Source organism: Carassius auratus, chromosome 20 (genome assembly GCF_003368295.1).
Source record: "Carassius auratus strain Wakin chromosome 20, ASM336829v1, whole genome shotgun sequence".
In the NCBI taxonomy this organism is placed as follows: Eukaryota; Metazoa; Chordata; class Actinopteri; order Cypriniformes; family Cyprinidae; genus Carassius; species Carassius auratus.
Window position 1 is genome coordinate 28,606,983 of NC_039262.1, and position 17,159 is coordinate 28,624,141.

Consider the following 17,159-nt stretch of genomic DNA (forward strand, 5'->3'; position numbering starts at 1 on the left):
GTACTTAGAGATTAATTATGAAACATTCACTCTTACAAAGAAACTATAACAATTATATAAAATAACTGCTGTATTTTCAACGATGAGTTTGGTTTAATATTTCCTAACATCACAAACCATTCAACACAATTAACTCAATACCATTACATGAGAATATACATGTAATTTATATGATAAAGTATTTACAATACAGAAAGTGAATATTGCTAAAGTAACGTAGCATTCAACTTAACCTACCATCTCGCTTAACGTTAATTGTGTTGATCTCGAACTCTTATGTAAAAACAGCGGTCACCTGAGCTAAAACTTTTGCGAAGGTAGTTTAGACAGTTAATGCTTGCCAGCAAACCTGTTTTGTTTTGTACAACAATTCGGTAAACAGATATCTCTCCGATCCTGAAGCTGGTCTCCTCCCCTCCACCACTTACTACGAATGATTGTTAGATGACACCAGGCTGCTTGAATTCCGCGCCACGGAAGAGGCGAAACAGCGCCGGGAAATCTACGTGTGGCCACAAATATATGGCATCCGTAGTGTTAAGCACTACCATAGAGGAAAAGTTAAGAGAAGTTAAGCTTAACTATTTTCGACTCCCACCGCGAAAGGTCCCTAGTTCGAAACTGGGCGGGAACACTGAATCTCTTTTCACAATTGTTTAGGTGGGTTTCTGTTGAGGAGGAACTCAACGCTTCCAAGGCTTTGCGGCCAAGAGGCATGAATACAGTCACTAAACGTATTGTTGATGCAGAAATGAAAGAGCAGTCATTGTTTGACCTAGACCTAACCCACAACTGTGACATTCCTGCATGGCTTTCTTCTGAGAAACACCAAAGAAGAGATTTTAGGAAACTCTGCGTAGACTGCCACGCCGAATGAACTCTGTCCTCTTGTGTAAGGGTCTTATTCTGCCTAGGCCATCACGTAAGGGCAGGGTCTCAAGGGGCGCCTAAAAGGGGGTACGTGGCAGGCCGTCCTTAGACCCCTGCACGCCGGCCCTGTCTGTCCCAATGATCACCTGTGTCACCACAAACAGCCCATCTGTCACTCTCACCGCCTATGTGACCACTAACTGCCCTTCTGTCCACTGGTAATACAAAGACTGTGACCACAAGCAGTCTATGTGTCCCACTGATCCCCTACGTGCCCACAAGTAGCCTATTTATCCCCTTGAAAAACTTTAAAACACATCCATCTGGAGTGTTATTTTCTTATAAAATGATGCAAGCTGTAGCAGTTTCTAACACATGGCTAACCTTCTTGAAATTCAACACAATGATCAACGAATATGCTAATAAACCTGTTCAGGGGGCTACTCGCTTACTCCCGAAGCACCCACAGGTGTTAAACCCTCGGATTTCCACTGACCACAAACAGCCTGTTAAAACCTGCTTTCCCATGCTAGTCTGGACACTTGCTACCCCTGTGGAGAGTTTTAAGAAGATTGGAGAAACTTGAAATCTCGGCTCAAAAAAACTCAAAGTTTCAAGAAGATTGGAGAAACTCGAAAATTTGACCAATAAAAATCACCAAGAGAAATTTCGCGTTTCTCCTGTTTTCTTGAAACTTCGGGTTTGTTAGTTTGAGACTAGAACAGGAAGGCAGGTTTCAGCTTGATATCACGCTGCAAGTGTTTAATTCCAATGTAAGTTAAGGTTAGGAAAATAACCTTACAAGCAATTATGGCTCATGCACCTGTGAAAACTCCTGAAGGCAATAAAAAGGCTGCAGGCAAGAAAGGTCAGGCTTAAAGAAACCAATGAGACTAAACTGACCTGTTTGTTGTCTCTAAAAAACACCAGAAGAAAAATTTCCAGGGTCAATGCTGACCTGCATGAAAGTGGAATAAACTGCAAGGTAAGTAATGTAAGATCCCCAAGACAGCGCTACAAGGTCACCGTTGGACAGTGGCTTGTTGGAAGAGCAGGGTAATGACTCCCAGCAAGAACTGATAAATCTGGTGCAGTCCAGGAGGCTGAGGTGCCCTGTGGTTCTTAAGGGAGCTGGTGGCCACAGAAGTTAACGCCTCTCACTTTTGATATTGACCTCCCCCACTCCCCTTTGCTCAGAGACACTTTTGCTCATATCAGTTCATCAAATACCCATGGAACTTGATCAGTTTGTCTGTCAGTTGTTCAACTTTAGCATTGGTCGATATTACCCAGTTGAAGAGATGTATTTTCCACATAAATTCGTAGAATTCCTGCAGAAATAGAGCATTGGTAACTGCCCTTCTAACTGACCTTCTGTCCACTGGTAATACAAAGACTGTGACTACAAGCAGTCTATGTGTCCCCCTGATCCCCTACGTGCCCACAAGTAGCCTATTTATCCCCTTGACGAACTTTAAAAATATAAAGTTCGTTGTTTTTAAAGTTCGTCAAGGGGATAAATAGGCTACTTGTGGGCACGTAGGGGATCAGGGGGACACATAGACTGCTTGTAGTCACAGTCTTTGTATTACCAGTGGACAGAAGGTCAGTTAGAAGGGCAGTTACCAATGCTCTATTTCTGCAGGAATTCTACGAATTTATGTGGAAAATACATCTCTTCAACTGGGTAATATCGACCAATGCTAAAGTTGAACAACTGACAGACAAACTGATCAAGTTCCATGGGTATTTGATGAACTGATATGAGCAAAAGTGTCTCTGAGCAAAGGGGAGTGGGGGAGGTCAATATCAAAAGTGAGAGGCGTTAACTTCTGTGGCCACCAGCTCCCTTAAGAACCACAGGGCACCTCAGCCTCCTGGACTGCACCAGATTTATCAGTTCTTGCTGGGAGTCATTACCCTGCTCTTCCAACAAGCCACTGTCCAACGGTGACCTTGTAGCGCTGTCTTGGGGATCTTACATTACTTACCTTGCAGTTTATTCCACTTTCATGCAGGTCAGCATTGACCCTGGAAATTTTTCTTCTGGTGTTTTTTAGAGACAACAAACAGGTCAGTTTAGTCTCATTGGTTTCTTTAAGCCTGACCTTTCTTGCCTGCAGCCTTTTTATTGCCTTCAGGAGTTTTCACAGGTGCATGAGCCATAATTGCTTGTAATTCGTTGAACAAGCATGGAAAAGCATTGTCTAGAGTGCTTCCACTAGTTCCCTGTAAAACACTAATAAGATCGTTTCTATTTGAATATATAGTAAAATGTATTTTATTTCTGTGATGTGCAGCTGAATGGTCAGCATCATTCCTCCAGTCTTCAGTGTCACATGATCTTCAGAAATCATGATGATTTACTGCTCAAGAAAAATGTATTATTATTATTATTACTATTGCTGTTGTTATGTTATGTTGAAAACAGCCGATTACAATCTTTTCAGTTTCTAACATGAATAGAAAGTTAAGAAGAAAAGCATTTATCTAATATATATATATATATATATATATATATATATATATATATATATATATATTAAAAAAAAAATATATATATATATATATATATATATATATATATATATATATATATATATATATATATATATAAATATATATATATATATATATATATATATATAATACATACATATATATATTTTCATCTTTATCATCACTTTTAATCAATTTAAATCATCCTTGCTAAAAAAAGGCATTAATTTCTGTCATTTCTTTCCAAAAGAATGGTATAATCTATATTGTTAAGGAAGCTTTTTATTTCAAATAAATGCAGATCTTTGGATCTTTCTATTTAAAGAATCCCTGGGGGATTTTTTTCTTGAGCAGTAAATCATCATATTATTCTGATTTCTGAAGATTATGTGACACTGATGACTGGAGGAATGATGCTGAAAATACAGCGGAGCATCACAGAAATAAAATACATTTTACTATATATTCAAATAGAAAGCAGTTATTTTAACTAGTAAAAATATTTCAACAATATAATTGCTTTTACTGTATTTTGGATCAAATAAAGGCAGGCTTGGTGAGAATTAAAAATCTTACTGTTCAAAAACATTTAACTGGCAGTGTAATATTTTTTTTCTGTGTTCTCCACAACTTTAGATTTTATTATTGTTGTTGTTGTTGAATCTATACATTTAAATCGTTTGATGTATTTCAATTTGTTAATTAAAATACTATAAGCATTTGGCCTTGTTTGAACTGTGTTGAACTGTGTGTTAAGTTTTTTTTTTTTTTTTAAATTGATTAAAACATGTATACATGTTGTTGATTTTCTTTTTTTATTGATATTACATTTATTTACTTGCTCAGATATGTAAACACTGAATGTTATAACTGTTACTATTAAACATACATATTTAATGTAAAACATATTTTTATTGTTTTTCTGTTCTCTACATGTTTATTTGTATTATATTTGTTGGTGTTGTTTAATAATCTATGATTATTTTATGTATATTTATTTAATTATTATATATTTTGGTTAATTTTTAAGTATATTACTCTATTATAAACTAAATGAAAAACTTACTTTATTGTGATTTTTTGTTTTATTTCATATATATGGGTTTTCTGTACACAGTTATACAAATATAAATAGATGTCTCTTTAAAAATAAAGGCCTGAACCATTATCAAAATGTTATTTTTAAATATTCACATTTTTTATTACATTTGATATATTTAATTGGAATCTATATTTCAGGAATGTTTAGATGATGCGTGCTCTGTCAAGACACCCTCCTCCACAGAGTAGGTCACCCTAAAGACGGTCTCACTCTCAGTCCACCAAAACATCACACCAGACACTTTGTCAGTGGAGGATCAAAGGTCAGAAGGGTTTCTTCCAGATGCAGGTAAATAAATAATTCATACAGGCCCTTATGTGTGTAAACTGTCTCTCTCAATGTGCACACAACACCAAGACGTTATATTTTAATAAAGTAATCCTGTTAATCTTCTGTAGAACACCACACCATTGGCCATAAAAGCGTCCCTCGTTCAGCTCACACTGGACCCCTCAGAACAGCTGGTCTTCGTGTTGGACCATAGATGGACAGATCTGTTGAGAATTGCCCTTGAACATCTCTTGGCAACGCACCATAGGAGCAAGGATCTTCTTAAACAGGTCGAAGGCTTTTTTTTTCTTCTTCTGTGTTTTCCACAACTTTAAATTGTATTATTATTAATATTATTGTAGCTGTTGTCGTTTAATCTACAATTTTAAATTATTTAATTGATTTCCATTTGTTAAATAAAACATCAGAAGTATTGGCCTTGTTTACACTGTACTTTAGTGTGTTAATTAATTGTATTGACTCTGATTTGTTATTTTATCTAGCTCAGTTTTGTAAACATGTTAGTTTACAATGTTAGTTACGGCTATTATTAAACTCTGTAAATAAATATTTTATTTAAAATACTCTACCAGTCAAATGTTTTTCAGCAGTAAGATTTGTAATGTTTTTTGAGGAGTCTCTTCTGCTCACCAAGCCTGCCTTTATTTTATCCAAAGTACAGCAAAAACAGTAGCATTTTAAACATTCTTACTATTTTAAATCAGCTGCTTTCTATTTCAATTCAATTCAAGTTTATTTGTATAGCAATTTTTACAATACAAATCGTTACAAAGCAACTTTACAGAAAATTATGTTTCTACAATATTTAGTAGTAGCTTATAAGTGGTGACTGTCAGTTTGTGCACGTTTGACAGGATTTTTAGAAAAATTAATACAAGTAGTCGTACGTAGTCAGCCAGACTATGAACATTATTAATATTATGAATAATAATTAATTATTATATGATGCAGTCACACTTGTAGCAATATTTGTTAGTTCTGTTGTTGATTCAGGGTTAGCATCATCTGAGGTCCTTTGAGGGTCAGCATCATCTCTTCTCAGGTGTTCTGGATCCAGACTGGAGCTTGTGTAAATCCCGTGGCAAAACATAGAAACAAATAGAGACATCATTAGCATAGCTGCTGATCCATCAAAGTAAAATGAATTAGTTTAACCAAAGATAAAAAATAATAATGCACACAATTTAAGAGATATATTATTTGAAAGCTTGGCGAAAGAGATGTGTTTTTAATCTAGATTTAAACAGAGACAGTGGGCCCTATTTTAACGATCTGAAACGCAAGTGTCAAAGCGCGAAACGCAAGTAAGTTTGTGGGCGGGTCTCGGCGCTGTTGCTATTTTCCCGGCGGGATAAATGGCTCTTGCGCCCGGCGCAAATCTAAAATGGGTTGGTCTGAAGCAGCTTCATTATTCATAGGTGTGGTTTGGGCGTAACGTGAAATAAACCAATCAGAGCGTCATCCAACATTCCCTTTAAAAGCAGGTGCGCAAGTTCCATTATGGATTGCTATTATTATGGCGTATTTACCAGGCGCACGCCAGGAGCGGTTCACAGCCGAGGAGACTGATGTTCTTGTAAGAGCAGTGAAAGACAGAGAAGTTGTGTTGTATGGGGATGGGAGAATAAATAGCCTGAATAATTTGTAAGCTAGATTTATGCCTATTTTGTTCACATCTTCGTGGCACACCACAATGATTTCCGTCATCTCATGTGTTAATATTTTTTTAGTGTAACAATTTATGATTTGCAAAAATAACTGTTGCATCTGTGTAGATTACATGAGCAAAGTGCATGCGCGTTGTGCACGCTATACATTATGGTCAAGCATGCGCCCTTAAAATAGCATAATGAACAACGCGCAACGCGCCACTGACTTTAGACTAGGTTTTTTCTGGTCAGTGGCGCAATTGTTTAATGGAAAAGCAAAATAGCACCAGGGATTATTTGCGCCTGAACACGCCTCCTTTTTTGCGCTGAACTGCCCAGGGAGCGCAAGTTCATTCACTAGTTTAGCGACGTGCTTCTGTGGAGGGAAAAGCACGCTTTGCGCGGGTGCAAAATAGGAATGACACATGCGTCTGTGTACAAAGTCAATTGCGCTGGGTGCAAGATAGGGCCCAGTGTGTCTGAACCCCGAACATTATCAGGAAGTCTATATATTTGAATATATACTGTATTTTATATCTCTGATGTGCAGCTGAATGGTCAGCATCATTCCTCCAGTCTTCAGTGTCACATGATCTTCAGAAATCAGAATAATATGATGGTTTACTGCTCAAATCTACTCAAATCTTACTATATATATGTGTATATATGTATTTTTTTTTTAATTTTCATCATCAACATTTTTTAATCTTTATCATCCCTTTTAATCAATTTAAATCATCCTTGCTAAAAAAAAGGCATTAATTTCTGTCATTTCTTTCCACCCAAAAGAATGGTATAATCTATATTGTTAAGAAAGCTTTTTATTTCAAATAAATGCAGATCTTTCTATTTAAAGAATCCCTGGGGGATTGTTTTTCTTGAGCAGTAAATCATATTATTCTGATTTCTGAAGATTATGTGACACTGAAGACTGGAGTAATGATGTTGAAAATACAGCTGCACATCACAGAAATAAAATACATTTTACTATATATTCTAATAGAAAGCAGTTATTTTAACTAGTAAAGATATTTCAACAATATAATTGCTTTTACTGTATTTTGGATCAAATAAAGGCAGGCTTGGTGAGAATTAAAAATCTTACTGTTCAAAAACATTTAACTGGTAGTGTTATATTTTCTTTCTGTGTTCTCCACAACTTTAGATTTTATTATTGTTGTTGTTGTTGAATCTATACATTTAAATAGTTTCATGTATTTCAATTTGTTAATTAAAATACTATAAGCATTTGTCCTTGTTTGAACTGTATTGAAATGTTTTTTTGTTTTTTTTTGATTGATTAAAACATGTATACATGTTGTTGATTTTCTTTTTTTTATTGATATTACATTTTATTGACTTGCTCAGATATGTAAACACTGAATGTTATAACTGTTACTATTAAACATAAATAATTATTTAATGTAAAACATATTTTTATTGTTTTTCTGTTCTCCACATCTTTATTTGTATTATCTTTGTAGGTGTTGTTTAATAATCTATGATTATTTTATGTATATTTATTATTATATATTTTGGTTAATTTTTATTTTCATTTTTAAGTATATTACTCTATTATAAATAAAATGAAAAACTTACTTTTTGTGAGTTTTTGTTTTATTTTATATATATGGGTTTTCTGTGCACAGTTATACAAATATAAATAGATGTCTCTTTAAAAATAAAGGCCTGAACCATTATCAAAATGTTATTTTTAATTATTCAAAATTTTCTATATTAAAAATAACTATTCCATATTATAATGTACATGTTTATTAAGATTGTTGCACATTTTGTACATCGTACAAAAAACAGTTATTACAAGATTTATTTTATCTGTTCACAAAGTTTTTTATTATATGTTAATCATAATTAAAGTGTATCTAGATGAAAAAACGAATATGAACTCATTTTATAGTATTTGTGGCCGAGACGGGATTCGAACCTCTAATTCTGTGTATTTTACTCATCCCGCCTCCCTGCAATTTCCTTCGTTTCAATTGGCTAGTCAGCGCTCTACACCTATCCACGACTGACCTTCGCGTGTTAGGCGAATGTGATGACCACTACACTACAGAAACTGCACAGGCTAACGATAGTGCTTTTTGGGAAAATATTTATACTGTGATGTGCCCGAAAGCAAATAGACAATCTGCGTAAGTCCCAAACACAAGAGGACAGAGTTCATTCGGCCTGGCAGTATATGCTGAGTTTCCTGAAACGCTACCCTTAACTTACCTCGGAATTAAACACTTGCAGCGTGATATCAAGCTGAAACCTGCCTTCCTGTGCTAGTCTCAAACTAACAAACCCAAAGTTTCAAGAGCACAGGAGAAACTCGAAAATGTCTCTTGGTGATTTTTGTTGGTCAAATTGTAGAGTTTCTCCATTCTTCTTGAAACTCACCACAGGGGTAGCACGTGTCCAGACTAGCATGGGAAAGCAAGTTTTAGCTTGATATCTCTTCAGAAAGCTGAGATGTGGACTTGCCACGTACAATCTACCCTATTGTAAAAAAACAGGCTGTTTGTGGTCAGTCGAATTCCGAGGGTTTAACACGTCTGGGTGCTTCGGGAGTAAGTGAGGAGCCACCTGAACAGGTTTATTGGCAGATTCGTTGACCATTGTGTTGAATTTCAAGAAGGTTAGCCATGTGTTAGAAACTGCTACGGCTTGCATCATTTTATCAGGAAATAACACTCCAGATGGATGTGTTTTAAAGTTCGTCAAGGGGACACACAGACTGCTTGTGGTCACAGTCTTTGTATTACCAGTGGACAGAAGGGCAGTTAGTGGTCACATAGGCGGTGAGATGGACAGATGGGCTGTTTGTGGTGACACAGGTGATTATTGGGACAGAGAGGGCCGGCGCGCAGGGGTCTAAGGACGGCCTGCCACGTACCCCCTTTTAGGCGCCCCTTGAGGCCCTGCCCTTACTTGATGGCCTAGGCGGAAAAAGACCCTTACACAAGAGGACAGATTTCATTCGGCGTGGCAGTCTACGCAGAGTTCCCTAAAATCTCTTCTTTGGTGTTTCTCAGAAGAAAGCCACGCAGGCTTGGAATGTCACAGTTGTGGGTTAGGTTTAGGTCAAACAATATCTGCTCTTTCATTTCTGCATCAACTTTACCTTTAGTGACTGTATTCATGCCTCTTGGCCGCAAAGCCTTGGAAGCGTTGAGTTCCTCCTCAACAGAAACCCACCTGAACGATTTTGACCGTGATAACCTCTACACTATTGAAGCCTGCAGCCAAAGAGGTGTCAGATCTTTTCATCGCAAGCATGGTGGAGCGCGAATCAAATTACAGATTCCGTTGCGCTCTTCAGTCTGCAAATACCTTCTATTTTTAGCAGCAAACCAAGCAATTCTCCAGTTATCTGCGGGACAATCTGCGTAAGTCCCACACACAAGAGGACAGAGTTCATTCGGCCTGGCAGTATATGCAGAGTTTCCTGAAACGCTACCCTTAACTTACCTCGGAATTAAAAACTTGCAGTGTGATATCAAGCTGAAATCTGCCTTCCTGTGCTAGTCTCAAACTAACAAACCCAAAGTTTCAAGAGCACAGGAGAAACTCGAAAATGTCTCTTGGTGATTTTTGTTGGTCAAATTGTAGAGTTTCTCCATTCTTCTTGAAACTCACCACAGGGGTAGCACGTGTCCAGACTAGCATGGGAAAGCAAGTTTTAGCTTGATATCTCTTCAGAAAGCTGAGATGTGGACTTGCCACGTACAATCTACCCTATTGTAAAAAAACAGGCTGTTTGTGGTCAGTCGAATTCCGAGGGTTTAACACGTCTGGGTGCTTCGGGAGTAAGTGAGGAGCCACCTGAACAGGTTTATTGGCAGATTCGTTGACCATTGTGTTCAATTTCAAGAAGGTTAGCCATGTGTTAGAAACTGCTACGGCTTGCATCATTTTATCAGGAAATCTCTACACCTGTGTAGAGAAGGGCCTTCGTGATGTAGAGCTGCTGCTCAACAGAGGGCCACTCAGACAAATCTCTTTTCTCGTGTTCCTCAGAAGAAAGCCAAGCAGGCTTGGAATGTCACGGTTGTGGGATAGGTTAAGGTCAAACAATGACTGCTCTTTCATTTCTGCATCAACTATACCTTCAGTGACTGTACTCATGCCTCTTGGCCGCAAAGCCTTGGAAGCGTTGAGTTCCTCCTCAACAGAAACCCACCTAAACAATTGTGAAAAGAGATGCAGTGTTCCCGCCCAGTTTCGAACTGGGGACCTTTCGCGTGTGAGGCGAACGTGATAACCACTACACTACGGAAACCCACTACCTAAAGAAGTCTGAAATCGTTCTGTGCAGGCTCGGCAATATGCGCATAAACGTTAAACCTTCTGAAGCCAACTGTCGGCTCAAAGGTGTTTATACATTTCTTCAAAAGAGGACAGCTGTTTCTGCTCGGTTTTGAACCGAGGACCTTTCGCGTGTTAGGCGAATGTGATGACCACTACACTACAGAAACTCCACAGGCTAACGATAGTGCTTTTTGGGAAAATATTTATACTGTGATGTGCCCGAAAGCAAATAGACAATCTGCGTAAGTCCCACACACAAGAGGACAGAGTTCATTCGGCCTGGCAGTATATGCTGAGTTTCCTGAAACGCTACCCTTAACTTACCTCGGAATTAAACACTTGCAGCGTAATATCAAGCTGAAACCTGCCTTCCTGTGCTAGTCTCAAACTAACAAACCCAAAGTTTCAAGAGCACAGGAGAAACTCGAAAATGTCTCTTGGTGATTTTTGTTGGTCAAATTGTAGAGTTTCTCCATTCTTCTTGAAACTCACCACAGGGGTAGCACGTGTCCAGACTAGCATGGGAAAGCAAGTTTTAGCTTGATATCTCTTCAGAAAACTGAGATGTGGACTTGCCACGTACAATCTACCCTATTGTAAAAAAACAGGCTGTTTGTGGTCAGTCGAATTCCGAGGGTTTAACACGTCTGGGTGCTTCGGGAGTAAGTGAGGAGCCACCTGAACAGGTTTATTGGCAGATTCGTTGACCATTGTGTTGAATTTCAAGAAGGTTAGCCATGTGTTAGAAACTGCTACGGCTTGCATCATTTTATCAGGAAATCTCTACACCTGTGTAGAGAAGGGCCTTCGTGATGAAGAGCTGCTGCTCAACAGAGGGCCACTCAGACAAATCTCTTTTCTCGTGTTCCTCAGAAGAAAGCCAAGCAGGCTTGGAATGTCACGGTTGTGGGATAGGTTAAGGTCAAACAATGACTGCTCTTTCATTTCTGCATCAACTATACCTTCAGTGACTGTACTCATGCCTCTTGGCCGCAAAGCCTTGGAAGCGTTGAGTTCCTCCTCAACAGAAACCCACCTAAACAATTGTGAAAAGAGATGCAGTGTTCCCGCCCAGTTTCGAACTGGGGACCTTTCGCGTGTGAGGCGAACGTGATAACCACTACACTACGGAAACCCACTACCTAAAGAAGTCTGAAATCGTTCTGTGCAGGCTCGGCAATATGCGCATAAACGTTAAACCTTCTGAAGCCAACTGTCGGCTCAAAGGTGTTTATACATTTCTTCAAAAGAGGACAGCTGTTTCTGCTCGGTTTTGAACCGAGGACCTTTCGCGTGTTAGGCGAATGTGATGACCACTACACTACAGAAACTCCACAGGCTAACGATAGTGCTTTTTGGGAAAATATTTATACTGTGATGTGCCCGAAAGCAAATAGACAATCTGCGTAAGTCCCAAACACAAGAGGACAGAGTTCATTCGGCCTGGCAGTATATGCTGAGTTTCCTGAAACGCTACCCTTAACTTACCTCGGAATTAAACACTTGCAGCGTGATATCAAGCTGAAACCTGCCTTCCTGTGCTAGTCTCAAACTAACAAACCCAAAGTTTCAAGAGCACAGGAGAAACTCGAAAATGTCTCTTGGTGATTTTTGTTGGTCAAATTGTAGAGTTTCTCCATTCTTCTTGAAACTCACCACAGGGGTAGCACGTGTCCAGACTAGCATGGGAAAGCAAGTTTTAGCTTGATATCTCTTCAGAAAGCTGAGATGTGGACTTGCCACGTACAATCTACCCTATTGTAAAAAAACAGGCTGTTTGTGGTCAGTCGAATTCCGAGGGTTTAACACGTCTGGGTGCTTCGGGAGTAAGTGAGGAGCCACCTGAACAGGTTTATTGGCAGATTCGTTGACCATTGTGTTGAATTTCAAGAAGGTTAGCCATGTGTTAGAAACTGCTACGGCTTGCATCATTTTATCAGGAAATAACACTCCAGATGGATGTGTTTTAAAGTTCGTCAAGGGGACACACAGACTGCTTGTGGTCACAGTCTTTGTATTACCAGTGGACAGAAGGGCAGTTAGTGGTCACATAGGCGGTGAGATGGACAGATGGGCTGTTTGTGGTGACACAGGTGATTATTGGGACAGAGAGGGCCGGCGCGCAGGGGTCTAAGGACGGCCTGCCACGTACCCCCTTTTAGGCGCCCCTTGAGGCCCTGCCCTTACTTGATGGCCTAGGCGGAAAAAGACCCTTACACAAGAGGACAGATTTCATTCGGCGTGGCAGTCTACGCAGAGTTCCCTAAAATCTCTTCTTTGGTGTTTCTCAGAAGAAAGCCACGCAGGCTTGGAATGTCACAGTTGTGGGTTAGGTTTAGGTCAAACAATATCTGCTCTTTCATTTCTGCATCAACTTTACCTTTAGTGACTGTATTCATGCCTCTTGGCCGCAAAGCCTTGGAAGCGTTGAGTTCCTCCTCAACAGAAACCCACCTGAACGATTTTGACCGTGATAACCTCTACACTATTGAAGCCTGCAGCCAAAGAGGTGTCAGATCTTTTCATCGCAAGCATGGTGGAGCGCGAATCAAATTACAGATTCCGTTGCGCTCTTCAGTCTGCAAATACCTTCTATTTTTAGCAGCAAACCAAGCAATTCTCCAGTTATCTGCGGGACAATCTGCGTAAGTCCCACACACAAGAGGACAGAGTTCATTCGGCCTGGCAGTATATGCAGAGTTTCCTGAAACGCTACCCTTAACTTACCTCGGAATTAAAAACTTGCAGTGTGATATCAAGCTGAAATCTGCCTTCCTGTGCTAGTCTCAAACTAACAAACCCAAAGTTTCAAGAGCACAGGAGAAACTCGAAAATGTCTCTTGGTGATTTTTGTTGGTCAAATTGTAGAGTTTCTCCATTCTTCTTGAAACTCACCACAGGGGTAGCACGTGTCCAGACTAGCATGGGAAAGCAAGTTTTAGCTTGATATCTCTTCAGAAAGCTGAGATGTGGACTTGCCACGTACAATCTACCCTATTGTAAAAAAACAGGCTGTTTGTGGTCAGTCGAATTCCGAGGGTTTAACACGTCTGGGTGCTTCGGGAGTAAGTGAGGAGCCACCTGAACAGGTTTATTGGCAGATTCGTTGACCATTGTGTTCAATTTCAAGAAGGTTAGCCATGTGTTAGAAACTGCTACGGCTTGCATCATTTTATCAGGAAATCTCTACACCTGTGTAGAGAAGGGCCTTCGTGATGTAGAGCTGCTGCTCAACAGAGGGCCACTCAGACAAATCTCTTTTCTCGTGTTCCTCAGAAGAAAGCCAAGCAGGCTTGGAATGTCACGGTTGTGGGATAGGTTAAGGTCAAACAATGACTGCTCTTTCATTTCTGCATCAACTATACCTTCAGTGACTGTACTCATGCCTCTTGGCCGCAAAGCCTTGGAAGCGTTGAGTTCTCCTCAACAGAAACCCACCTAAACAATTGTGAAAAGAGATGCAGTGTTCCCGCCCAGTTTCGAACTGGGGACCTTTCGCGTGTGAGGCGAACGTGATAACCACTACACTACGGAAACCCACTACCTAAAGAAGTCTGAAATCGTTCTGTGCAGGCTCGGCAATATGCGCATAAACGTTAAACCTCTGAAGCCAACTGTCGGCTCAAAGGTGTTTATACATTTCTTCAAAAGAGGACAGCTGTTTCTGCTCGGTTTTGAACCGAGGACCTTTCGCGGTGTTAGGCGAATGTGATGACCACTACACTACAGAAACTCCACAGGCTAACGTAGTGCTTTTTGGGAAAATATTTATACTGTGATGTGCCCGAAAGCAAATAGACAATCTGCGTAAGTCCCACACACAAGAGGACAGAGTTCATTCGGCCTGGCAGTATATGCTGAGTTTCCTGAAACGCTACCCTTAACTTACCTCGGAATTAAACACTTGCAGCGTGATATCAAGCTGAAACCTGCCTTCCTGTGCTAGTCTCAAACTAACAAACCCAAAGTTTCAAGAGCACAGGAGAAACTCGAAAATGTCTCTTGGTGATTTTTGTTGGTCAAATTGTAGAGTTTCTCCATTCTTCTTGAAACTCACCACAGGGGTAGCACGTGTCCGGACTAGCATGGAAAGCAAGTTTTAGCTTGATATCTCTTCAGGAAGCTTGAGATGTGGACTGCCACGTACAATCTACCCTAATTGTAAAAAAACAGGCTGTTTGTTGGTCAGGTCGGAATTCGAGGGTTTAACAACGTCTGGGTGCTTCGGGAGTAAGTGAGGAGCCCACCTGAACAAGGTTTATTGCAAGATCGTGACCATTGTGTTGAATTTCAAAAAGGTTAAGCCATGTGTTAGAAACTGCTAGCGGCTTGCATCATTTTATCAGGGAGAATCTTCTACACCCTGTGTAGGAGAAGGGCCTTCGTGATGAAGAGCTGCTGGCTTCAACAGAGGGCCACTCAGACAAATCTCTTTTCTCGTGTTCCTCAGAAGAAAGCCAAGCAGGCTTGGAATGTCACGGTTGTGGGATAGGTTAAGGTCAAACAATGACTGCTCTTTCATTTCTGCATCAACTATACCGTTCAGTGATGTACTCATGCCTCTTGGCCTGCCAAAGCCTTGGAAGCGTTGAGTTCCTCCTCAACAGAAAGCCCACCTAAACAATTGTGAAAAGAGATGCAGTGTTCCCGCCCAGTTTCGAACTGGGACCTTTCGCGTGTGAGGCGAACGTGGATAACCAACTACACTACGGAAACCCACTACCTAAAGAAGTCTGGAAATGCGTTCTGTGCAGGCTCGGCAATATGCGCATAAACGCTTAAACCTTCTGAAGCCAACTGTCGGCTCAAAGGTGTTTATACATTTCTTCAAAAGAGGACAGCTGTTTCTGCTCGGTTTTGAACCGAGGACCTTTCGCGTGTTAGGCGAATGTGATGACCACTACACTACAGAAACTCCACAGGCTAACGATAGTGCTTTTTGGGAAAATATTTATACTGTGATGTGCCCGAAAGCAAATAGACAATCTGCGTAAGTCCCACACACAAGAGGACAGAGTTCATTCGGCCTGGCAGTATATGCTGAGTTTCCTGAAACGCTACCCTTAACTTACCTCGGAATTAAACACTTGCAGCGTGATATCAAGCTGAAAACCTGCCTTCCTGTGCTAGTCTCAAACTAACAAACCCAAAGTTTCAAGAGCACAGGAGAAACTCGAAATTGTCTCTTGGTGATTTTTGTTGGTCAAATGTAGAGTTTTCTCCATTCTTCTTGAAACTCACCACAGGGGTAGCACGTGTCCAGACTAGCATGGGAAAGCAAGTTTAGCTTGATATCTCTTCAGAAAGCTGAGATGTGGACTTTGCCACGTACAATCTACCCTATGTAAAAAAACAGGCCTGTTTGTGGTCAGTCGAATTCCGAGGGTTTAACACGTCTGGGTGCTTCGGGAGTAAAGTGAGGAGCCACCTGAACAGGTTTATTGGCAGATTCGTTGACCATTGTGTTGAATTTCAAGAAGGTTAGCCATTGTGTTAGAAACTGCTACGGCTTGCATCATTTTATCAGGAAATAACACTCCAGATGGATGTGTTTTAAAGTTCGTCAAGGGGAACACAGACTGCTTGTGGTCACAGTCTTTGCTATTACCAGTGGACAGAAGGGCAGTTAGTGGTCACATAGGCGGTGAGATGGACAGATGGGCTGTTTGTGGTGACACAGTGGATTATTGGGACAGAGAGGGCCGGCGCGCAGGCGGTCTAAGGACGGCCTGCCACGTACCCCCTTTTAGGCGCCCCTTGAGGCCCTGCCCTTAACTTGAGGCCAGGCGGGAAAAAGACCCTTACACAAGAGACAGATTCATTCGGCGTGGCAATCTCGCAGAGTTCCCTTAAAATCTCTTCTTTGGTGTTTCTCAGAAGAAAGCCACGCAGGCTTGGAATGTCACAGTTGTGGGTTAGGTTTAGTCAAACAATATCTGCTCTTTCATTTCTGCATCAACTTTACCTTAGTGACTGTCATTAGCCTCTTGGCCGCAAAGCCTGGAAGCGTTGAGTTCCTCCTCAACAGAAACCCACCTGAACGATTTTGACCGTGATAACCTCTACACTATTGAGCCTGCAGCCAAAGAGGTGTCAGATTTTTAATCGCAAGCATCGTGGAGCGCGAATCAAATTACAGATTCCGTTGCGCTCTTCAGTCTGCAAATACCTTTCTATTTTAGCAGCAAACAAGCAATTCTCCAGTTATCTGCGGGACAATCTGCGTAAGTCCCACACACAAGAGGACAGAGTTCATTCGGCCTGGCAGTATATGCAGATTTCCTGAAACGCTACCCTTAACTTACCTCGGAATTAAACACTTGCAGTGTGATATCAAGCTGAAATCTGCCTTCCTGTGCTAGTCTCAAACTACAAAAACCCAAAGTTTCAAGAGCACAGGAGAAACTCGAAAATGTCTCTTGGTGATTTTT

The 17,159-nt window shown here is 40.4% G+C and overlaps 6 non-coding genes across 6 annotated transcripts; all 6 read right to left on the reverse strand.

Moving 5' to 3' along the window:
* Nucleotides 1–10,626: 10,626 nt before the first annotated feature.
* On the reverse strand, nt 10,627–10,699 carry trnav-cac (transfer RNA valine (anticodon CAC)). The gene has a single exon. It is a non-coding gene; the product is annotated as a tRNA-Val (tRNA).
* A 123-nt stretch (nt 10,700–10,822) lies between these two features.
* trnav-aac (transfer RNA valine (anticodon AAC)) lies at nt 10,823–10,895 on the reverse strand. Its single transcript has one exon. It is a non-coding gene; the product is annotated as a tRNA-Val (tRNA).
* An 895-nt stretch (nt 10,896–11,790) lies between these two features.
* trnav-cac (transfer RNA valine (anticodon CAC)) lies at nt 11,791–11,863 on the reverse strand. The gene has a single exon. It is a non-coding gene; the product is annotated as a tRNA-Val (tRNA).
* A 123-nt stretch (nt 11,864–11,986) lies between these two features.
* On the reverse strand, nt 11,987–12,059 carry trnav-aac (transfer RNA valine (anticodon AAC)). Its single transcript has one exon. It is a non-coding gene; the product is annotated as a tRNA-Val (tRNA).
* A 2,133-nt stretch (nt 12,060–14,192) lies between these two features.
* trnav-cac (transfer RNA valine (anticodon CAC)) lies at nt 14,193–14,265 on the reverse strand. The gene has a single exon. It is a non-coding gene; the product is annotated as a tRNA-Val (tRNA).
* A 1,305-nt stretch (nt 14,266–15,570) lies between these two features.
* trnav-aac (transfer RNA valine (anticodon AAC)) lies at nt 15,571–15,643 on the reverse strand. Its single transcript has one exon. It is a non-coding gene; the product is annotated as a tRNA-Val (tRNA).
* Nucleotides 15,644–17,159: the final 1,516 nt, after the last annotated feature.